The sequence below is a fragment of the Harpia harpyja genome, chromosome 5, assembly GCF_026419915.1.
Source record: "Harpia harpyja isolate bHarHar1 chromosome 5, bHarHar1 primary haplotype, whole genome shotgun sequence".
NCBI classification, from domain to species: Eukaryota; Metazoa; Chordata; class Aves; order Accipitriformes; family Accipitridae; genus Harpia; species Harpia harpyja.
Genome location: NC_068944.1, coordinates 22,933,825 through 22,958,941, shown reverse-complemented (window position 1 = coordinate 22,958,941; position 25,117 = coordinate 22,933,825). Strand labels below are relative to the sequence as shown.

Sequence of the window (25,117 nt, the reverse complement as noted above, 5' to 3'; positions counted from 1 at the left end):
AAGAACTTGGGACACCTGGTAAGGCTTGATGTGCTTCAAATTTCATTTTATTCCTGCCTTAAGCTGCAGCTTGAGATAATGTAAGCTAGGGTAAGTAGCTTCACAGGACTTGATGTCAAATTAGAAGTTTAAAAACCACAGTTGTGTTTCTGAAGTGATGACTTTCCCCCCTCTTTCCAATACGAGTGATAGATGAGATGTACAAGTAGCCAGAAACAAACACCCCCCCATAGGTAATGTGCACAAGCTGCAGTACTCCTGCCATATGTGCTTAGAGTCAGCTAGCAAAGGTTATAACATGTAGAAACAATCCTCCACCTGTGAGATGTTTTATCCCCTGAAAATGCTGGCTAAGTGCTGGCTTCACAATCTGAGGCATCCTATAAAGATGTGAGTCACAAAAAGTGATCCATGTCATGCCTCTTATGCAATACAATTTGTGTTGGGGATATTTCTTTTGAACCAATTAATCAATGGATAAAGTATTGAAAGGGTGGTTCTCCAATATATTTATTGAAATATCTTTAATATTCTCCAAGTATTACAAAGCAAACAAATGAAAATATTAACTGAATTTTCCATTTTAAAATTTAAATCTCACATACATGTTTGCACGTATATGAAAGAAAAATCTGTAACCTAATTACAGGCTTAATCTTGGTCCCCTAGTCTTTAGAAATACATACACAGCTGACCTGAAAGAAGACATTTTATGTCTAATTCCTCAAGCATTTGCAGATATTTTGTATTCAAGTAGCTAATGATGGTAATTAGTATGAGCAATTTCCCAGTGGCATGCACAATTCTGGTAATTGTCAATGTATTTTAGGAGGACAATTCCATTGTGTAATCACACACCTAAGTAGTTCAGAAACTGGGTCTGTTTCTGAATGGTACAATACCATAACAAAATCTAGGCCATCTCTACAATACTGTATTCTCTGGCTGCTAATTTCCTGCCTAATAAAAATACGTAAACTTATGCTAATTACTAGATATTCCTCTCACAAGATGAAGTCTTTGCTTGCCATTTTCACTGTGTGTACAGTGCAATACTCACAGCAGCCATATTCATACGCTTTTACTCCTTACGCCATTTGATTCCATATGACAAAAGTAGGAAAGCTTTTTAGACATTATAATTAGTGGTGTTCCAAACTCCAAAAAAGGAAGAGAAAATTATGAAAAAGTGACCATTACTAGCAGTTAGCTTCAACATTTTGATGACTAACACTAACCACGGAACTCTTGGAAAAAAAATTGTCTGTTACTTGGTAAAAAAAAAAAGAAATAAAAAATTAAAAAAGATAAAACAGAATGAATAATTCAACAGACCATTTTTCAGACACATGCAAGCTACTTCAACACTCCATAGATCTGTAAACTGATGAGCATTGCCTGAAATGCATTTCTTAAATTAATCCAAAATGTGTTTTATGAATATGTTGTGAACAGTTTGCTGCCAATATGTGACATGCAAAATTTAAATATGCTTGATCAGCTGCCAGTTAGTTAAATACGTCACCTGGGGCTGTCACTGTTCACTGATTAGCTGAGCTCACAAGAAGACTGCAGCACATCACCAAATTCAGTGCACAGATATTGCCAGACAGAAATTTGCAAGTGCTGAGGCAGGTGCCCTTTAAAAATTGGAACCAATATGACAAGATGCAGGTACCCATAGCAGCAAGGTTTTGCTGTGGCAGCCAGAGTAGAGATCAGATCAGATGCTCCAAGTGTCACAGAAAGCCACCACAAAAGGTATAGAGATTCATTTTCTGTACACATTAGTGTCACATAACAACATTTTCCCAACTCTGCTTGAAACAAGGGCATTCATCCATGAGACTAAATGTTGCCCTGTTGTTTCAGATGTGGGTGGTCAGCACAGCTGCCTTCTTTTTCTGTCTAGTTTTGTTCCTGACTATACGACTGGCCAGTTTGGCACATATCTAGAACTGTATTTTACAGGTGGCCACTTATCTTAGCCTGCACATACCTCCCATCTGTTGTATAAAACAGACTAGGATATTGGCAGCTGTTGGGAGGAGGTGGCTCCTTGCTTACTGATTGCTACAATCACTGTTACACTAGATGCAGTGATGGGGAAAAAAAAAAAAAGAAAAAGGATTTAAAGCATAGATAAAGAAACATCTGAAGGTCTGCATTTATAATGATTACTACTGCTTTTATAGCTGTGTAATAAATCATCACTATATTCTACAGTACACTTTAATGAACAGCTGAAATGCCACTGGAAGTTTTGAAAACATTCCATTTAGGAATAAATCTGGCTGTGTGTGACAGGGGAAGATCTGAATGTCTAATTTATTTTCTCAGAGTTACTATTACCAGTAACCTGTACATGAAAATATTATTTTCTTCCTTAAAGGTTCAACTCCATCTTCTATTTATCATGCACTACCTAAATTTCTGTTTGTGCCATCATAATTTCCACAACTAAGTATGACAGACAAGGGTCTGAGACTTTGGTACAGCTCTTTGGCCAATACAAAATGGCCTGTTAGCTTCACTCACTGCATTGGAAATATTAATTGGCAGAAAGAGGATGTGAATTATTAAAGATCTTGAATGAACTCCCCAAGCGTGCTGCATCATTTCTGTGCTGCAGTGCCTGCCGGCGTGACATGGGACAAGCGCTGAAGGGTAGTCCTGAAAGTGCCAGAGCCCTTTCAGAGGGGCTTATATGCAGCTCATCCCTTACTGCTACAGTAAAAGAGAGATTTTTTTCCAGGGAGGCTTCAGTGTCTTGCGGATACATGACATGATGATGTTGGCTGAAGCAGCATTCAGGGAGCTTGCAGTGGACATGGGGAACCAGGCGTGTTTTGGGGCTGGGCTGTCCCCTAAAGGCACCGTGCTGCATTCACAGGTGGCAGGTCCCCAAACTGGCTGCTTTTTCCCAATACTGCTGCCCTTGCCCCAGGGCTCAGCCCAGAGGACGGGAGCACAGCTACAACAGCAACACGCTGGTAACATGTGGGGCAGGAGGAGTAGCACTGCTAGACGTGCTTTCCCAAGAACCACAGCAGAAGACACCAGGAGAAGATGAGGCCTTTGAGCTTCTGCCACTCTGCTGGATGCTGTTGCAGGTGTCCCAAGGGGGTTGATCAGAAAAGGAGCCAGCCCTGTGCTGAGCTGTGTGAAAATGGAGTCTTCCGAGTCCTGGCGGAGAAATAAAGTCTCCCCTGGGCAAAGGCAGGCAAGAGCCTCTGATCCACGCTGTGCCTCAGGGAAGATTGAGGTACCCCACCTGTGAGGGCAAAATGCTACTGAAAGCCCGTGAGGGGCTCTGAGAGGCAGGAGAGCATTCATTTAAGCAGAAAACGCACTTTAGCGAAGCATCTGAAACAGAAGACCGTGTAGGTGTGTAAAGGAAATCTTTAAGCTACGTTTGCATACTGCCCTTTCATTTCTGCTCTGTGCGTAACATAATGGGAGGCTGATTCTCCTGTTTTCATTCAAATATGGAAATGAAAAGTTTAAAATGCACACATCTAATCACCATCCCTAGCACTGTCACAACTGTGCATGTTAATAAGTACTTTTAACCAACTGTTACAGATGTGTTTGTATTTACACAGTCTTAATTCAAATGGAAACACATTTTGGTCCCTAATTTGCTCAACTGACTGTGCAGAGTACGGAGCTGGTCAGCATAGGTAAGCATGGGAGGAGCTAGGCTTAGCTGATTTGCTCTGCTCTGTACAGGGATGTCTGAGACAGAGGCAGGAAATAGTCTTAGCTTAGTGCCCAACTCAGGTGATGGTCCAGGATGAATGAAGGGGGAAGCAAAGCTATACACTATCTTTACATATTGCCTTGTCATTTCTGACTTGTATATGCTGGCTATAATTTAGTTCATTCATATATATATTAAAGGGTTTAAAATGCAGTGTTAGCAGGTTAAAAATGAAATAGCTTTGAATATATTCCTGGAAGAGTTCCTTTGCCTTCAAAATGTCTTTCAAATGCCAAAGTTTAGTTTCAAATATTTCCTTTTAATTTAGGAAAGCACAATGCACTCTGTCGTCAATGTGCGCTTTATGAAAAACACTTTCATTTATTACATTTCATTTCTGAATGAAGAAAGGGAAAGACAAGACTGACGATGGCTGCTTTTTTTTCCCCTTCAGGCCAGACACAATATAAAAAAGCATTATAATGAAAAATAGCCCTAAGACTGTATTGTCTTCTGCAAGTTCAGCATTCAGATTCATAGCACAAAGTGTAGTGTTGTGCCAGATGGGTACTGTGCTCTGCCAACAGAAAATGACAAAGCAGAATAAAGTGAAAGTCCAGAAACACATCCTGAATACTTCTGTAAGCCAGCAGAGGAGTGTGCTAAAATTTGCCTTCAAACAAACAGAAAGCCCCCAACACCACACCACACGCAACTCAAACCCAAGAAAAAAATAAACCTCAAAACCACCATTATTGCTAAATATCCCAGCTCTCGTTTTTGTAGCCTACAATGGACAGCTTTGTTCCCTGGGGCTTAATTATCCTCAGCTGAATGCCCTACCTCTAGCATGACTGGTGGGCACACACCAATGTACATTTCTGTGCTTAATTTTCTTTGCATTTTAGTGTTGCTAGAAGGTAGAATAATCCAGCACAGTCTGACACAAGGCAAACACTGACGGACATCAGGGAGGAACATGTACAGAACAAAGCCATTCAAGTGCATCTGTCTGATCCCAGTCATGATATGGGTCACCAGGCCGGGGTAATTTGATTATGTTGGCACCTATGTGCTGCTGCTTTTTCAGTGAAGTGGTCACAAAGCTGTCATGCTACCAATGGAGACAAGGGCAGCACATAAACAGTTTTGAGCATTCTTCCCCCTCACCAGGGATTTTTCCGAGCTTTGAAGTTCTTCTTTTCTGCTTTTGTTTATAATCAAGTGAACGTCCTCATAGGGATTTCCTATACTGAATCTAAAAAAAAAATAATAAAACCTCTCTTCAAGTCCTTAGTGTACTGCTAAAGAATCAAGTGGGAGAAAGAAAAATCTAAAACTTGGGAGACAACCAGAAAAAGCTTGAGCAATTCAATGTTATCAGCACAAAATTGGCATTTGCTTCCTTTTGCATTATAAAAGATTCCACTACCAGACCACAAATTGTCCTCATTGCATGGACCAGCCAACACATACCACAGAACTGCATGGGACATGCCTGGGTCACAGGGTTTGTCACATGGTAAGAAGAGGCAGAAATTGCAGTATAGTGTATTTGTCTCTCTGCCTGATTTTTCAGATTCTTGTAGGGCTGCAGAGGAAAGCACTTAAAAAAAAAATAAATCCAGAAGTCCACACAGTTTGGTGTCACGCAGTTCTCTAATGTGTCTATCTCCAGCTGTTGTGGGTTTTTTGAGTAAGCACATGGTGTCCTGCCAGAGAGCTCCTGTTTGTTTGATAGAGGCCAGCAGGAGCTGGATCAATGTTTTTTAGTGGCAAATACTTCTAAAAAGCCCAGTCCCTTTTAAAACTCTCCACGTCTTGCTGCTGCCAACTTCAGAATGACCCATGAAACCACTTCTTTGTGATTTTATTACAAACCTGCTTTCCTTTCAAAGGACACAGAGGCTTTGGGTTGTTTTTTTTTTTCTTTTGGGGATGTGGAGGTGTTGAGGTTGTATGACCCTGTTTCAAGAGCAATCTTGAGTTGTTAAAATGTTAGCAAGAAAAGCTGACTACTGCAAAAAAATTCACATATACATTAAAACAAAGCTTCCCCTTTATCTCAAAGATCCTCTCAGGTGCTGTGTGCTATCAAAAAAATACAGCTAATGAACTGAAGGAACATTTCCCTTGCCATTGACATGCCGTATCTTCTCCCTGCTTTCTAGACATGATGACAATAGAGCACAGCATGGAAGGGGCACATAATGCCATATGCAATTGAGTTGGTAAGAGAAGCAGGTGGAAGATGATGCAGACAGACATTATACAGTTCTTTTTAATCAGAAATCTGGTCTACATGCTGGTGCTGATTCCCATGTGGGGGGGTGTGTGTGTGGGGAATAGTTGTGAGTACTCTTCTGTTCCACTGTGGAGAGTGAAAAGAGATGGTGAAATGTAGAAACAGTTCAACCCAGATGAACCAGCTCAACCCAGTGATGCCAGGGTAAGCCGTTTCTGTATAAAACCACGCATTTTTTTGTTTACACTAGAAGAGAAATCCATCCTCTCTTGTGACACCTAGCAGGGTAAGATACAATGTTGTCGAGAGCACCCAGCTTGTGAAGAGTAGCTTTCCTCTCAGAAGACCCTCTAAGGAAAGCTGTGGGCCTTAATGTCCCCCCTATTGCCAATCTTACTGAGTACATGCTCAAACGGGTTTTGGGAGGTCCTTGCTTGAGGGAAAGATGTCTGAACCCAGACCAAAACTGTAACACATGGCTTTTGACTTTTTCAGCATGAGTCTCCTTTGGGCTGGCACTAATAATCCCAGCAACAAGTGCTGCTCACCAGCAGAGAGATAGATTTACCTAAACTGGAAAAGCTCTTGCCTCGTATCAGGTATAGCATCAAGAAAGAACACTGCCAGAGGGCCTGAGCAGGTCACCCATGCCTGCAGCCCTGCCTGGAGCCCTTTGGCCCCTGCTGCAGTGAGGATGGATCCTTTGCTGCTCCCCTTATTAAAGCATTCCACCACTGCTTTGATGAACTCTCTCTTTGCTGGCACAGAATTCAAACCCTCCTTCCTGCAGAAGACACTCCTTCATCTCTCCTTGGCGAGGCCAGGCTCATCCACTTGAGCCCACAGCACTTTCCATTCTGGGTTACTTCAGTGCAGCCTCTCCCCACTAGTGAGACTCAAAAGTCATCCACAGTCTGCTCAGATGAAACTCTTCTTTTAGTAATTCAAGCATTTCTGTCTGCCAGCCAGCTACCTGCGAACACATGTTTGAGGGCAAGGCCTCCAAGAAGGAGGGAAGGAGATGCCTCCTGGTCCGCTCAGGCACAGTTTTTGGCATTAGGCACGGACCACTTCACTGCCACTTCCATAACTGCTGCTATTATCACAAGTGAGTCAAATCACACTGTCATCTTCCTCCTCTCGCGTGTCTGGTAACACACTCAAAACATCCTCTCACGCACTGGTGGGTCCACACTTCCTGCCGCATTCTTGGTGAGAAGTTTGAGTCTCCTAGCCTGTATTAATATTAAGCTTACTCCTACTCAGAATAGTGACAGACAGCTTTTTTTTTTTTTAACCTCAGGGTATCTGGGATCAAGATATTCCCTGTTGTAGTCCTTGTGCTATTCTACAAGAAATCACAGTTTCCACAAGCTCGGACCTCACCTACTTAATTTAATTTTCAGGTCTCCCCCATTCATACATTAAAAATTTGATTAATTCTGCCAGTGGGAAAACCCAAGAATTACAGTGCTCTGCCAAACCCCAAGAGGAAAGCAGTTACTTTTCAGGAATGTCACCCGGCCATGTGCTGAGCTGGCTGCACAACCAGCCCTCTCTGCTTAGCACCACGATTTATGCAGAGGCTCTGGCTTGCTCCCGGGCGTGGGAAGATAGTGCTCCAGCTCAGCTAAAAGGCATCTTCTGGGCAGACTTCCCATAACTGAAAGTCCTCCTATGCTACTCCAAGTTACAATATTGGGCAGTATTTGTCTACAAATAATGTTTTCTAGGTAAATACTAAAAAAGTATTTGCTGCTGAATATCACTGCAGTGTTTATTTAAAAGCATTTTTTCCTGACAAATTGCAATGCATTTTCAGTGTTCAGTGTCCTCAACTCCACATGGACCCGAAACCAGGTGATGGTCACCCACACACTGCATGAGCCTGCAAGCCCTGCCACGTGCCTCCTTCTGAGTCATCTAGTTCAGAAAGACATTTCCAAACATCCAGGCTAGATCTATATAAATATCTGCCAGTGAGATTAGGAACACATCTTAGTTTTGCAAGTCAACACCGCTACTCCAAAACTTTCACATAAATAAGCAGCCACCTGCATTTTCCAAAAAGGCATTTTACATATGCAGCATTTTTTCACTTCCTATTCAGTCTTCTGCCATTTCAAAAGTTTCAGTTACCTACTAAAAAAAAAAAAAAAAAAAGCAGATTCAACACCATCTGTACAGATGTGCAACACAAACCAGACTACTGGAGGAACTCTGAAAAGCAGGTACATTTTAAAGCAATGAGGAGGGTAGGCTAGTAACTCTGCAAGGGAGAAGGGAAAAATCCCAAATCCAACTAAGGGGCTGAGCTCACCTTCTTACATCTCTCAGTAACAGCACTACCTCCAAATGAATGTTTGAGAAAGGAAGATTTAATACACAGCAAAGCATGCTACCTGACAAATACTTTGAGTAGCTCACCCGCTGTGGGCATGCATTATTTCTTGAGAAGGCCTGCAAATTGTTGACCTGGACTGTAATACACACTGGTGGTGACTGTGGATTTTCTCTCCTTTTCTGTCTTGATGGGTTCATTTTGAAGGATCATATGCACACTCTTACTAAGTGGCTATTTCACTATCCTCTATTTTAGCTGGTTTGTATTTGAAGAACACTAAGCTGTTTAAAATGCCTGAAGAGAAGACTGCTTTTTCTTCTTTTCTAAGCAAGTACTTCTAACTTACTATATTTTGTTTCTCTGCAGAACCTGGGAGTTTGTGACTTGAAATGGGATCCAGCTACTCCTGACGGCACAAGGGTTGAGAGGAGGTTGATAAGACAGGGCAGTGACCTCCTGGATAACTCTACAACCAGTTTCTTGAGCTGTGTCTGGATAGGTATAGCTTGGAGCTCAGATATAACTTGCAGCTGTCTTTTCCTGATAAAAAAAAGCAAAGATTTTGGGAGAAATTTTTCAACTGGGAGTTATCACTGACTAAGATAAAACCCTGCAACTTCTCCCATTATACCAAAGCAGCTGGAAATACTAACTTTTCCTCTATATTTTTATTTAAAGTAATGTCTAGAATAAATTAAAAAAAAAAAAAAAGGTGTGCAGTAGGGTTTCTGGCAAATTCTCTACTGATTCCCTGTGCAGCAGTCTGCTGCTCTGGGGGACTTTCCCTTTTATCACTGATCTTGCACAACAGAAGTAATACCCCAGGAGCAGGGAGACTTTCCCTCCATGTAACTTTACCAGAACTATTCCTCAGCAAAAAAGGAGCTGCTACCACTTCCCCTTCAGGTGCTTTTACATCAAAAGAAATCCCTCAGAACAAACCCAGTTAATTCCAAAACCCCAGTTATCCATGTGTATTTTATAATTCTCTCTTTCCATTCCAAAGTCTTTCCAGTTTTGTTTTGCAGTGGTTACAAAAAGATCTGTCTGCTGTACTGAGAAACAACATGAAGTGATAACCTGTTATTTCAGGGGTGTGTATATATATATATATATATACATACACACATTTTTTTATATATATATATATATTGGCCTGAGCAGGTTGGCTTGTCAATGCTTTTAGAAACAGGGCCAAAGCAGTGAATACCTCAAGGTGGAAGTCTGCAGCTGATTTCCATTATGAAAACTTTTCTGATAAATAGAATTTTGCTCAAAAGATGTAAAATTATGCTTGACACACATTTTTAGATTTTTTTTTCCCCTTTTTTAAAAAAACAGATGCCTTCTGTGTTATAGGCTATCGTTGGGCCAAACTTGTCCAGAATGAATTCTGATAAAGCAGAACTAACTATATTTTGGACTATGAGAGAACAAAGGAAAAAAATGTCTTAAGAAGTGTGCATAATAATGCAAAATCCAGCTGGGGACTTAAAGGAATCTTTTTTTTTTTCAATTATTTAAAATAGGTATCTTTTAATCCCATAAAAGACAAATACCCTGAAACATTTATTTGGGTCTGGGAGTAAAGGAATGGACAACCAGTTATCATGCCATTCATCATGCCGAGTCACGTGTAATGATTCAGATAGAGACAACGAGAATGTAAAAAATATTTCTGAAGAGTGGATGCTCTTCAGGGTTGAAGTTCTTCAAAGGGGTTGAAAGTCAGATGGCTTCTTGACTGTAACAGTAGGCATTCTTAAGTATTTCGAAGTATTTATTTGAATTTAATTATCATGCTTAGAATTAAAATATGTAGTTTACTGAACTGGGACACTGCTCTTTTCCAATGAAAAATTAAAGCAAAAAAAATCCAGCAAGGTCGGACAAAAAAGAGAAAAAATGCCCAAACATCTGTGTTTGCATAGGGAAAGGAATAAAGCTAGTTCCTTACAGAGGACTGATTAATAGTGTGCTCTCAATCCCATATAAATCAACCAACCACTTGTGAATGAGTTAAGAAAATCCCCTCTCCTTTTCAGAATACAATGGTAGGATATGTGGTGAAGCTGAAAATGGCCTTCTGTCCTACTCAGAAGATGAAAATACCTGGATATCTATGCTTTTGTTAAAAACACGGTAAGAGAAAAAAAAAACCAAAACACCTAAACAAAACAAACCTCTAAAATTTTCTGGATAAATAACTTCTACCTGGCATTTAAAACCATGGGCAATGGACTGTGGTTCATGGGTTCAGATTTCAGTGTTGACAGAAATTTGCTGTGTGACCTGGAGGAGGAGTCATATAAAGTCTCAGGCTCAGAAAACAGGTGTGTTAATACTTCCCTCCAGTGCCTCTCAGGTGGCTTTGTGATGCTGAATTACAGTTAGCAAACATGACTGAGGTTCTTTCATGGCAGAGAATAGTGGCACCGTATTTTTATTATATTACTGGAGGCAAAGGTGACAGAATGACTGAAATAATAAACTTCAGCCACAGAAACAGATATTGTACATAAAGCGGAATAGCTGGTTAATAAAGAGTAAAGAATGTTTGGTGTGATGGTCAAAAGGTACTTTAGAAGAAATGCATTTTTTGATTAAAACCATTATTGACTGTGGATGGTGATTTATGATATCATCTCAAGTCAATGGTTTTGCTGAGGTAAGACAGAACTCCTTGAAAAGATCTCCAGCCTAACAAAACTTCAGTGAGCTATGGAAAAGTTTAATGCCTATAATGTCAATTTTAAGCAAAACATAATGAAACATATATTACTTTCTCAAGCCTCACAACTCTTATGACGTGGGGGCTGCAATTTTGCCCTGAAGTTACATAATTTAATTGCATTGTATGAGTAAGTACCCTCTTCCTTAGATGGTTTCCTTAAATGGCTGTTGTACTTACAGCAGCTATTTTTACTGCTCAGATTTTTTGTCACCTTGATTAGGAAAACAGCAACATTATGATAACATATTAATCCATTTCTTATTGTCAGGAGCAACAGGGCAGAGACCCGTCTGATGATGTTTGAACACCAGCATGTCTTTTCATGCAGGCAGGATGCACAGGGCCACCTTCAAAGGTCTGCTCAGCATGCTGGGACTCTGGCTTCTCCTGTGATGTGCCATGTAAGGGCCTATTTGTCAACCCACCAAATTTTGTCCCTCCAGCTAAGTAGGTAGGGGTTGCTGCTAGGCAAAATTAAAAGTGGAGCATTCCAGCTCTGCAAAACCTTTACATTTTCCTGAACTATCCATGAAGGGATGTGTTTGGTCTATCTTAATAACATGAACGTGCCTGAGCTGCCCACTGGTGTATGAGCATGCACTGACATGTCCAGGTAGATGGAGGAAGCACTAATGTCCTGCTCACTGTCCAAACACAGTTCCCAGTATTGCACATGACTAGACAAACTAAGCTGCCTCAAATTCATCATTTTTTCAGTTTAGCATACATCATGGATCAGCTGTGATAAATTACCTGGATTTGGTGCGATGTACCATGTGGAACCACAGAAATGCAATAGAAGTGGGGTGACCTTCTTTACATGACTTATACTGGGAATCATGTAATATAATGTACAGAAGGGACTGGGAAAGCTTGAGAACACTGTAGAAAGGTGGCCTTGAAAAATTGAAAGGCGGGTCATGTCACATAGTCACAGACGTGTACACAGAGGGACCGTGGATTAGCAAGCAGGCAGGGAGCTGGAGGATGCTAGCCTGAAAAAAGTAAGTTCCCAGTAGCTAAGCTAATAGAATAATTCCTCAAGATGTTAATAAAGAGCTCCATTTATTCTCACTGGAGCCAGCCAGCCACTAGAGGGAGGAATAATCTAGTGCTGCCAATGATTGCTATTTATTATGCTTCTGCAATGCATTTTGTTTTTTTCAAAGATCATCTCATGAGGCTTGCAAAACCTTTCCAGTTAAAGGAAAAAACCCTCGAGTTTTCACAGTTGCTGAAGAAAGCACACGAACACAAAGTTCAAGGACTCAAGAAACAGAAAACCTATAAAAATGATGCTGCACATCTATATCTTAGAATATATTCTGATTTTTAGAGCCCAGATGAATTGTGGACCTCATTTCCAATTAATTAGGATTCATAGAGCAATTTGCTTTCATAGGATTCAGCATCATTACAAAAGTGGTAGGATTTAAAGCTTTTTTTATGTGCTTTTCATGACTGAAAGTATTTTTCTTGGTGACTAGAAAAAGCAGGTCAGCACTGGGGTTGAAAAAGGAATTTTCCTTCCGTACAGAAACTGGCAACTTGCTAAAAATGTTACTTCCATATTCTTTAAGAATAAAGCTATTTGAAAGTAGGAACCAAAGAAAAGCCCAACACAATAATACACTCAATGGCTGTATTACCAGTCTTGCTCCTTTCACTACAGATAACTATGCTAAATATCCATTTATAGCAGGAAGGAAGCAATTTGGGTATGTGAAGGCAGGTTTTTGTGTGTACAGCTATTCACTACTCACTGATGACAAGATATTCAGTAACAGGAAAACACTAAATAATATTAAAAAGTCATTTTTATCTGAAGATAAGTAATTAATTAGATAGGTAATTGCTAGATGTTCAGCAGGGCAAATCTTGGAGTTTTGCTGAAGGTCTATCAATGGGAAAGTCTGAGTCATGTTTTTTTCCTCAACCTAGGACAAACTCTGCTTAACAGGCCCAGTCCTGCCCTTCCAAACAGGAAAAAAACAAGCTTAAACTCAGCAGAAAAAAATGGATCAATAGGGTTCATAAAAAGACTGGAAAGCTCATGGATAATCTGTGTTGTGAGTGCACTAAGAGCTTGGGATGCAAGTAGAAAACCACTCCTCTGCTAGCTCTTGTGGGTTTTACTGTCCCTGGCAGCACCATGCTCTTAGTGGGTGATTAGGCTGCCATCAGCACAGGACCGTCGGTTCTGCTGTCTACCCTCTCCAAAGAAGAGAAATAAGGAGACAATAACAGAGACAGATGTTTCTCGAAACCTTCCAAATGGCTTTTCATCAGAAGATTCATGGGTTTTCCAGGAATAGGCATGCACAGAGCATACAGTGGGAACTCCCTCCACTCAACCAGACTGTGATTTTCAGCATGTGCAGTGTGCTTGCTTCTCTGTGCAGCACATACCATGGCAGATCAGGCTCTGAGATGTATTAAAATATCTTTTCCTAGCTCTGAAGGCCTTCCCTATGGAACAAAAAAAAGCATTTTAAGATTCCCTTCTGCTATAGTGTGAAGGGTAACAAATAAAAAGAAAGTTTAGAGAGAAGTGAGTGGGAAGCCGTGCATTAGCGTATGTAGGCAGGGCATAGAGGGAAGAGCAGAGGTAGGACTATCTGAAGGGAAGCATGCCTATCTATCATTTACCCTCTGTGGAAGTATCTGACCCACCTCTCAGACGTATATGTTAGCAATGGGTGTGGGCTGCATGGCGGTATGAGAGGGGGAGATGTGTCAAGTTATGAGAAGGTAGTACCTATGAATTTCAACAGACACAGCAAAATGCAACATGAGTTACTGTTACTCCTAGGAGTAGTGTGCTCCCCTTCGGGCTTTCACACATCACTGGGAGAGCAAATACGTACAGCAGGTGGAAAGAGAGAAGAGAGCATCCTGGCAGCAGGATGCACATGGGAAGCACAGTGGGGGAGGAACTACAAGAACCGACCCTTTTATCCCTGGCTGAGGTCTCACCAGCCTCTGCAGCTCCCCCTCCGGCAGGGAAGTACAAGGATGATTTAACTTCTTCCCCATGCCATGCCTCGCTGCTTGTGCAATATGGTGGGGCTGTTCCCAGGCATTTCGGTGAGCACAAGGAAATGCTGCCACAAGCCTTGCTTCAGCAGTACAAAACAGGACCTAAGAGCAAGGGGGCAATGACTATTGATGACTGTGTTAGCATTTCTGCAGCCTCTTTAGAAGGCTCCATAATTGCTGCACTAGCTGTATATGAATCAGTCCTCGTGACATCCCAATGTGCAGGAGGTGAGTGTTATTATCCCTTTTTACCCAGAGCTGGAGGCACATTGACATCCGCAGCTGGGAAGAGGCCAGGCAGGGAGCAGCAGTGGTGGGGTGCCCACCCCTCCTTCCTCGGCCCCTGCTCCCGGGGCCACAGCCTACCTGCAATGGAGGTACCGCGCGTAGGTGTGGAGGCCAGACTCCCATCACCCTGCTTCCCTCTGGCAGAAAAAGGGGCACCACACCTGAGAGTTTTGCAATTTCAGTCCTTCATTTGAATTGCTCAACTGATCCTCCCCTTCCCTACGGGAATAACACAAGCCAGGCGCTTGTTCCAGGTGCACCCCTCACACTCTTTTTAGACCTGAAAAACACCGAGCAGCCAAATCATACCTTAGACTGCTCCTGAACTATAATTAACCTTAGCGTATCATTTTATGGAAGAGAAAGCTGTTAAATTTCTCTGAATTCAAAAGAACTTGGAAGAACAGTGGCAAGATAGTATTTTTAACAAGCAGCTTGATTAATTCATGGCAGAGGTTATCATCCCATTGTGTTGGGTAGGAGGCTGACATTTAAAACTTTGTATGTACTTTGTCGGGGGGGGAGAAAAAAACCTTCGTAGCTCAGAAGCTACACTTGAGACTTGTAAACAACCCACTGCAGAATCCAGTACTGAGGACCCAGTTCCCAATTGTATAGTATTCCCAAGGACTTTCAGAGAAACAGTCAGCGCTCATTTTTCTGTGCCTTATTCATATTAGGTCTCTTGCCTCAGGGAAAAAAATCCCAGTGTTGATTTCGAGTACAGTGCATACCTCCCCACAGAGCGGGACGTCCTCCCAGTGGGTATTTCAGGCCTGTACTGGGGGCAGTGGGTAGCCCAGGGAGCAGGACAGGGGATTTACATTCATCTCAGATCTAACCTGGATCAGATCTAACCTTCCCAATCTGGCTGGCTTCAGTGCTACCCATGATAGAAACACTGAGGGATTAATTGTGAAATATAAGATAGTACAATATCAACTGTAAGATTCAGCTCAGAAGCAAGCTGTTACCTGGTTGTGGCTACAAAAAAGACTAATTTTACTTTTCCTCTCTAGAAATATAAATATTCTATTCAGGAGAAGGGATTAGATTTTTAAAAAATATTGATAATTGAAAATATTGTAAAAAAGGCTTGCAAATAAGCATCAAGAAGTTCTAAAATCAGTGTTTTAAGTATTACATGTCCATTTTATTTCATCCTCTCCTTTAAAAATATTCCTTAAAAATAAAGATTCTTCCTCTATGTATTATTTATTATTGTCTATTACACACATAGTTTAAAGGAGGTACATAAAATAAAACACATCATCTGAAAGCATATTCAAAAGATGAAGAATCTCTGTGACATCAACATCAAACTACAGCCCTGTTTTTAAAGAGACAGCTGTTCAGGCAATTCATTGTTTGTATGAACTTCAAATGGATTATTTTGTTATTCTTTGGGCTGTTGCCCTTAAGGGAACTAGTTACATTAAATAACAAGCTACCATTATATGGACATACTGATTCAGAGAACAGGGGAAGGAAATATAGTCACAACATGCAATTTCAACAGAAAAAAGAGGTCTTGTCAATCTTCTGCCAGAGGCAAAATGCTCAGGCAGATACTGCAGTCATCACAGAGATATAACGAATCTGATTAACTTCTCTGGAGAAGGGACAATTAGAGCTGATAGGAGAGAGCCTCCTCGGCATTTACGCATGTTTGCACAGGGATCCGTGCGCAAGGGCTGCCTGACCACTGGTCGATGGCAAGGGCACCTTGGCTGCCAGGCTGCGGTCGTGGACCACCGCAGCAACTTCTGTCTGGAGAACTGGAGCAGGGAGCAAACCCAGCGGCCCAGGAAATCACTCCAAAGATAGCTTGAAGTGTGACTAAGTGCAACTAACCACCACATGTACGGTGGCAGCAATGGAGCACCAAAATGAAGGAAGGCATAGCCATTTTCCAACACAAGCTGCATGCCTCCTGGGTGAGAAAACGATGCAAAGAGAAGGATCCAGGAGTGCTAGCAACAGACCAGCTCTAGTCAGGGCTAGAAACTGTGGGATAAAAGGGCTGTGAAATTCTCACAAGGATGATATTAGTAACAGGACTAGTGAAAAAGGTTAATTAAATCACCACTGATGAAAATCTTAGCAGGAGAGTGTGTTAGGGTCAGGGCTATAATAAATGAAAGCAGAATAGAATGCTACACACTCATTATTTTCAAAGGTGTGAAATCCATTAAAAAAGGAAATAAAATAAGCAGTGGGGAGGTGGAAATATAGAAATAGCTGACAGTCAACAGGTCGTTCTGTCACTGTATGAAGGGATAGATGTGGTATTCTTCATGCAAATCTTGGCTCTTTTAATGGAGAAAGGATGCTTAGCTAAGTACTGAGGATTGTTACTTAGGAATATTAAGGAATCACTTAAAAAAGAAAAAGAGAGAGAAAAGAAAAGAGAAAGGAACAGAAATAGTGACATAGTGCTGACATTCATTCCAGCCACTGTCAGTCTAACATCTTACTTGAATAAGGCATCATCCACTCCCTCTCAATTCAAATATGTTCATCACAGGTAAACAGCAATTAATTTGTGCCCCAAATCAAATGATCTCTAAGTAGGGGGCGGGAAAGTAATAGACAGAGAGTTACTGCTCTGCCAGAAATGACATTCTACCCAACAGTAAATGACTGAACAACTGCAGTGGCACAGCCTGACTCACCAGCATTTCAAACAAGCCTAAGCAACAAATCTCTGCCAAAGCCCTGTTGTCTCACAGCTCTTACAGCCACGTGACTGAGATGAGTCCAACAGGTTCTGCACCAGTCTGAAATCCATGGCTAGACATTTAGATTGGACCCTATTGAATAGACAGTGCCAATGTTTCTGAGATTTCTAACATCTTTGACTGCAACTTCATGAGGATCATTGAATGACATGTTGGCTGCATCCCACTAGAATAAGGAAAAAAGACCTTTTCAAAGTCAGAAATTGTGCGCCCCCCCCCCAATTCCAGCTTTTATAAATATAATTTCTATCTCTACTACAAACATAAATATTACGAGATGAAATCACGACTCAGTCAATGTTGTCATTGACACCATTTCACCCAGAGTGGTTGTAAGCTTTCTGCATTATGTATGTATCCTTGCTTTTGAGATTTATGCAAAGTTCAGAACAAAATTATTTCTCTAAATGTGATAAAAGCAAAGTAGCAGTTTTAAGTTTTGTAAAACAAAGAATAAAAGTAATAAATGAAGGAAGAACCTTGTATTATTTTGCATTCTAGTACATTTGCCAATTTTTGTTATGCAGACAGTAATAAATGTTGATTATTACAAGAGAGAGTTTTAATAAATGTCTCTACTATGCCTATTTTGGTGTGATAAAGTAATAAATAGTAACTGTGAACATTTTTAGGACTAGCCCAAGGAGGACTACCTTCCAAAAGAAGTTTTTCAAGGTTTCCTTTCAAGTGTAGAGTAATGAAGGCTTAGCACAGATTTGCAATAGCAATTGTCAGATATAAACCAGGAGAGATTTATATACTAGTCGTGAAAGCTCCTGAGCTTGCCTTCAGCATGATACATCACTGTCACAGTGCAGAGCTGCACAGACACAACCCAAGCATGGCTGCCACCCCGACGTCACTTAAATAAAGAGAAGGATTTGGGTGCTCTGGATGTGGCTGCTGGCATTTGGGGACGACAAAACCAGTTAGTGCTTTCTGTGGTCCCTGGGCTTGCTGCAGGCAAAGCTGCTGGGCAGCTGGGGTGCAGGCTGGTCAGGTAGCACAGCCCTTCTGGAGGGGAATGGGAAATTGCCGTGCAACTTAGCTACAGATGCAACCACAGAAATCTCTCACAGGAGCTCAGTAGCTGCTGCAAAGGTGCTTTCAACAAAAATATTTTTTTCACACCAGCAAATAACACAAGCAGTGCTCGTATGATGGTTCTCTAGCTTTGTGGTGTACAATGAGTAAGAAAGCAGGCACAATGTAAGAAAGTTTTTAAGGATTTTCCCCAATTTCTCCTGTCTGAAAAGATTTGTAACTTCATTAGGAGGAGAGGAGATTTTAAAATGTCAAGTCTCTTTAGATGAACTTTCATCCATGTGTGTCACTGGGAGCAGAGTGGTATCTGATGCTGCCCTACTTCAGCGCCTCAGCTGCCAGGGGCCACACGCTTTCTTTGCTGCCCCCTGCCCCTAACCTTCAACCCATACTGCACCCAAGTCAGCAGAGAATTACTAAAGTAAGTTGAAAGTTACTCCATCTTAGCAGTAATACAAACACAAGAAAATACAAGAAACAAATGACTGGGCATCAACATGACTTAGATATTAATAGTATCTTTTATTTGCAAGGGCAGAACAATTATTCACTTTCGTTGTCTCTCTCTCTCACCCTAACATAATGCAGATTAACAGAAGATCCCAAAGCATGTCTGCAGAAACAGTTTGTCTTGTAATTTCACATTAAAACTAAAGCAAAATACACTATTTTAACTTTTTCCACTTTTAATCTTAAAGGTCTTCAGCATTTCACAGGGAAGGAATATTGCACTTCTAGCTGATCAGAACAGGAAGTTATTATGAATAATTAACTTAATTATTGTTGCCTGTTTGCTTGTCTTGTTATGTTGGACATTAAGGACTCTGGAGTGAATTTTGTGCAAACGCACATCTCTTTTTATGCCTGTGAATTTTCTGCATGGCAAATTTAATACATCAGCTGAGCTCCCTTTAGCAAACTAAACCAGATAGTACAAGATCACATACAGAGAGTCAAGCATGGTATGGCTGGCAGCAGTCGGAACATAATTTCAAAATGCTAGCAATGAAATAACATTTAAAATACATGAAAGAATCACGTAGCACTGCTGTGGGTGGGTTATCTATATTTACTATTCAACAACAGGCCTTCAGGAATAATTTGGTCCTGATGAGAATTTTATTTTTGTATTTAAAGAGTAAGTTAAGAAAAGGAAGTAAGAACAGTGATAGTGGGTATATTCAATAGCCTGAGAAAGACAGATAGAGAACCATAAAAGATAGGTCTGAAGGGGTCTTCTCGAGGTCATTTGGTCCCTCCTCCCACCCTAAAGCAGGATCAGCAATACCTAAATTTGTCCTGACAGACATTATCCTTTTCTTGAAAATGTCCAGTGAAGTGATTTCTCTTGGCAATCCACTCCTGCACTTAGCTATCATTACCATTAGGAAAATTCTCCTAACATATAGCTTGTGTATGTCCTTGCAGTCTAAGGTTGAATTTCTCCTGTCCCCACTGGACATTATTAAGTTCCTTTCTGAGGCAACCTTTTAAGTAGGTGGGCAGATGTAGGGCTAAAAATAAATGAGACCAGTTTTGTACACAAACATGCAGATTGGCTGTGTAAAAACTATATCCTGAAAGAGATGGCTGCAACACACCTCTTGGTTCAGTGATTGTAATTGTGTTTTGTAAAGCAAGCCCTGGAAATGCCCATTTGACCCATGAAGTACAGCGATAGACCTTGCTTTTGAAAACAGACAATGGGATGGACTTGAATTCACCAAAATAATTTGCTCTAAAATGAATAAATGTTTACAGGATTTAACTGAGAGAAGCTAAAAAGTTGGAAGTCCTCACTTTCATCTGTAGCTATGTCTAACATAAAGCTAAATCTTGTGTGAAGTTGAGCCAGATGACTAGATACAGGACAAGGATTTTCATTTCTGCAAGTAAGGCAATCACCTAAATGAGGTTGCAGCTTTTCTTTAACAAATTATTGACTTCCAGAACTGTGCTCCAGTATTGCCAAAAGATCACACATTGACTAGCAAAGTTAAAGGCTTTTTTTTTTGGGCAATGTTTATTCTTATGTAAGTTAATTGTAACTGTTTCATTGCCTCGAATTTCAGCAAGTAAATGTAAAAGCACAAGTGAGGCAACAACTGTAGTATAGGTCACAGATTACAACCAAATTATGACTTTTCATCTTAGAGAAACAAGAAATAACAATATTTATACAAATGTGACAATACTGACATAACAGGGCATATGGACCTAGGTGTACAGTGACACAAGGGTAAGTTTTACGATGGGATAAGCAATGTCTGCTAGCAGTGAGACTCCGATAGTTAGGGCATCTCAGTTTCATTGCAAGATAAACTGGTGAGGATCATCACAGAAGTAGAGAGGAGGAGTGCCCATCCTGCCTATGTACTATTCAGTGAACTGTAGGAATGCCCTGTCTCCGCAGAGGCTTGTACAGTGAGATGAGTGAGTTCATTTCTGTGCTGTAAAGGCATACATACCTTTGTGTGAGGGGACGCAAAGACCAGAAGGGAAGCTGCCATGCGGCACAAGCTTTCTCACATGCCCATCAGTGATATTAAGCATTAACTGACTGAATATGCTTTATATATCCATCAGTGGATAGTTGCAACTGCTCATTAAAAGCTCCAAGCTCTAAGTTCCTTCAATAAATCGATATCCTCTGCGCCTTAAATATCATGTACATAAACCAGATGTCAGCTGCCATAAGGAAACCACTGGCTTCAGAGGTATGCCCACCTACTACCTCAAAATAAATATATTTTTTATTGTCTTGCCTTTCAAATTTTCCTCTGACTTATAAATTATTCACTGAACTTAATAATACCTGACACATGAGCCTGAAAAGTGAGAAACCTGCCAAGAGCTTCTCCCTAGCTTTCAGATGGAAGAGAGAAGGGATTGCAACAATATGAACAAAAGGCTAAATAATAGATCATGCATCAGTGACTGTGGGCTGGGAAAGTTACTACCTAGGCCAACAATAGCTCCATAATACTATTCCTTCAGCTGCACGTCCAAAGCTCGTGGAGATGCTCCAGCCTCTTTCGTGGGAAATCCAAAAACCTCCCCCTTCAAGCAAACAAACAAAACACACCTCAAGGAAAATGGAAACAATTCTTTCACTAGTTAAAGGTTTGATGAAGATAAAAGAGACTGCAACATGAAACAATGAAACACACTGTAAAACATACTGTAAAACACTAATAAAAGATTAATCAGACTTATTCCTGTTGTACTAATTAGGAAAGTCATTGTTCCCTAATTGGAAGTCACTCAACAAGAAAGAAAATTAACAAGCTTCCCTGCATGTGTCTAAAAATATTCACCATAAGGAAGATGAGGTATTGCATCACCTCATATTTTCCCTCTCCCTTCCCCCTATCTGTGATCTCAGCCAGTGAAGTTAATGGGACATTTTCATTAATCCTAGCAGAATGAGGACAACACCTCCATTTAAAAAAAAGTATGCTTTTGTTTATATGGCACCTTTTTCTGGACAATATTTTGGAACATGTTATAGTAATATAGAATAACATAGAAACACCTTAAGGTAAATAGGACCTCATTCCTAAGAACAAGATGGCATATGTGCTATGCTGTAGGATGAAGTGCAGTGTAAGGACATCAGCTTCAGTTTGCTCAAATGCCAGAACAGCCTAGCCAGTGTGTCAGGCTACAATTATCTTTACATCCCTTACCATTTCCCTCAGTACGGACACTTCCCAAGAGCAGCATTTTAGAAAAGCTGAGAAAGTGTGAGAACCATCTCCAGAGTTTATATTGTTCCACAGTTTTCTGAGAGCTCCATATTTCAGTTTGAGAAATCATGAAGATATCTACATACACAAACATATGTTGCATCACTATAGGAACATGAAAGCTGTAATGACCTCCAGTGTCATTTTAACAACATCCTTGCCATGTGACATTTAATTTGCTCTCTTTAGTGTAACAAGCTTTTGGAACTTTGCTCATCCTTTCATTCACATCAGTGCTAGCATCATGTTTGAAAGCAGACATCATGCAATTTCACCATTAATTCACTCAGTGCACATGATGCACTTTACCTTCCCATCAGTCTATATGGATGTGCCCATGTGTGCATATCACCTTCCTCCTGATCACCACAAATTACCACCAGACAAAACTATTTGAGAGCTTTGCAGATTATAAAACTATCATCTTGATCATAATTTCTTTGACTTTTACAAGGATCAGGGTATATTCTATATGAAATATCTTATACTATGTAACAATGGGGTGGTTGGATTTTTTTTGCAAGTCATCCTAGCAGAGCTGGTCCTGCAGCTCTGTCAAGATTTGATTTGTAATATTGGTTGACCCTAGCTTGAAGGCTTGTCCTCCAGGAACTGACCTGACCAATTCTCAGACAGGTGATGAAAAGTTGGAATTCAGGATGTATAAATCAGATCTACCTCTTTCTTCTGCTTTTGTCACTGTTACTAAGTTTGCTACCAGATTCTGCCTCTTAATTGAGCTTGATCGTTTACTGTGATTTTATAGAATATTATGAAAAATGGCACAGGGGTTTTCAAAACAATTTTATCTTCAGATTCCCATAAACATACAAGTAGAAAGTACTTAACGCTGTTTGTGTTAGCACATAAAAAATATAAGCCTGGGTGTACACAAATAACATGCACATATTTTGAGATATTATTTTTGGAATGTCTCTGATAAACTTTAAAGTTAGGACTTGGTTGTTTTATTCTAAGGATCACTCATCTATGCAGCAAATCACAGGAATAGATGCAGCTATGATGGAAGTTACACAGATGAATTCTTTACCATGGGATAAAAAGGAGAAAAGCCTAATGCTTTTTGCTTATATGCTCACATACTCTTTTCATCACCAGTGGTGCCCATTAAAAAGTGTTTGTGGTGTTTATTATTGTGTTTCTCCAAGTCACGGCTGACTGGAAAAACATGACGTGTCTATTAAAAAACCTTAAAAATAAAGATTTGTTAAGATAAAACTAATTTCTGTTCTTCCTTTTCACACAAGTTCTATAAATGCATCTCCAAAGTATCGAGATTGTTGAAATTGTCAATGTGGTGATCAGAGAGTACAACTTGTCTCAGAAGAAAGTTTGTATGATCAAATATGAGTTCAAAGGAACAATTCTGCAACCATATAAAACTCAAAATCCTTGTAAAATGTCCACAAATGGATTACCATTAAGCACTGTAATATTTTAGAAAAAATAAAAAAAAAGTGAAGAAGACTCAAGTGGCTGCAGTCCCCACAGTAGCAGCAATATTGAGTTATGAAGCAGAATGTGAACCCATGTTTTAAGCAGCGAGTGTGCTTGCGGTGGAAAAGAGGAGAGGAGCAGAATGAAGTACAAAAACTATGGTAACAGGATCCATCTGTTAGACCTCTTGTCCACAACAGAGTTTTCCAGTCGCTTCAAAATTCCTCATCTTTCAGGCTGGGGAAGCGCTGCCATCGGGTTATACTGTGTGCTGACTCACCAGCTACTTTGCCCATTCTTCTTCAAGAGATTGTAAGAGATGGCTGCAGATCTTTCTCTGCCTTATCCAGCTATGGATCTTCATAAAGTTTGCTGGAACTTCATACCTTTCAGACTTCAGTCTCTCTAGCAAACTTGCTTAAAGTTGGCCAATGGTTTCAAAAGTTACTGGGAGATGGAGGTGACAGGTTGGCATGTGGACAGACAATGTAATTGCATACTTTTTTTCCAACGAAAACCAGGCTAAACATAACCAAGGTACATATAGATAGTGAAGGAGTATGTCCTGAATCAAGCTCAGCTCTAACAGAAACGTCAGTGATCTGTTGCCTGCACCTTCTATAGAAGTGAGCTAACCAGTGCATTTTCCATCCGCTTACAAGTGCAAGATAAACTTTTGCCACTTTTAGGGAATAGGCAAGAAAAATGTCACTTTTTTTTCAGGTGGATCAGTTCATCTAGGCTGTGAAAGATTAAACACCAAGAGGATACTGTCAGCAAAGACAGAGAAAAAGCTGCTTACTTCCTGGTAGTATGAGAGTGCAGCAGCGGAGGTGTGCATTTCAAGATCACAGCAAGCTGTGCTTTATTCAGAATGGTACCATAGCATTTGACACATGTGCTGTAACCACATGGAAACCATGGCATGGAAGGAATATTGTAGGAGGGAGATTGTAAGGTATAGCAAGAAAAAAACCTCATCGAAACCAGGAAAATAAATTTGTATTATGTAAAGGAGGTATGACACAGTTGTGCTGTTCAAAAGTTATTCCTTATATAAAAAGAAACATTGGCAATAATGAAAATCCTTTCTTAGAAGAGTAGGTGCATGAGCAATGGTAGGTAGGTAGGTAGGTGGGAGGAACAGCGTGGGTTGTGAGACCAATATTAGACTTTAAGTACTCAGAGAGGAAAAGTCCCACAAGATGAAAAATCCCCTCAAAAACAACAGTGAAAGCAAAAAGCAACATGTTTTTAAGTTGTTTGCTCTGCCAAAGATGAACTGTGAAGCCAACTAGAGACTGCATACAGAAAACAGAGAAAGAGTAGCAGAAAGAAGTGCAGAAGATCCCTGACAATTACCACTGTAGAAACACTGCTTTCACAAGGTGCCTTGTTCTTCACTGACAGAAAAAACATAATTAAAGGAGTGAAATACCACTCAGCTTTAAGGTGTAAATAATGTGCTGCAAGGTCAGCTAAAAAGTCCACTAGTGTCAGTAAAAGGCTGCCTGCTGACTAGAGTGGCTTTTGGCTCATTTCCCTAAAGCTCTTATTCAGGTGCAAATTGAACTCAAGTCAACAGTAAGCCAAGGAAATAACTTGTTATCACACATTACACAATTCCTTGATGACCTATATTCAGCGAGTTAGGGGCCCTAATTTAGTGTCTAACTGACATGCCAGCAAAACTCTATCACAGCTCTCAGAGTAATCAGGGTAGCCCTGGGATGAACAAGCAATGTCATGGTCAAGGTCAAGTCATGCTACTA

At 40.5% G+C, this 25,117-nt stretch overlaps 1 protein-coding gene across 7 annotated transcripts in view; it reads right to left on the bottom strand.

Annotated features, from left to right (window-relative positions):
• DLGAP1 (DLG associated protein 1) overlaps positions 1-25,117 on the bottom strand; it is a 429,128-nt gene that overhangs the window by 102,117 nt on the left and 301,894 nt on the right. The gene's annotated exons all lie outside the window — the stretch shown is intronic.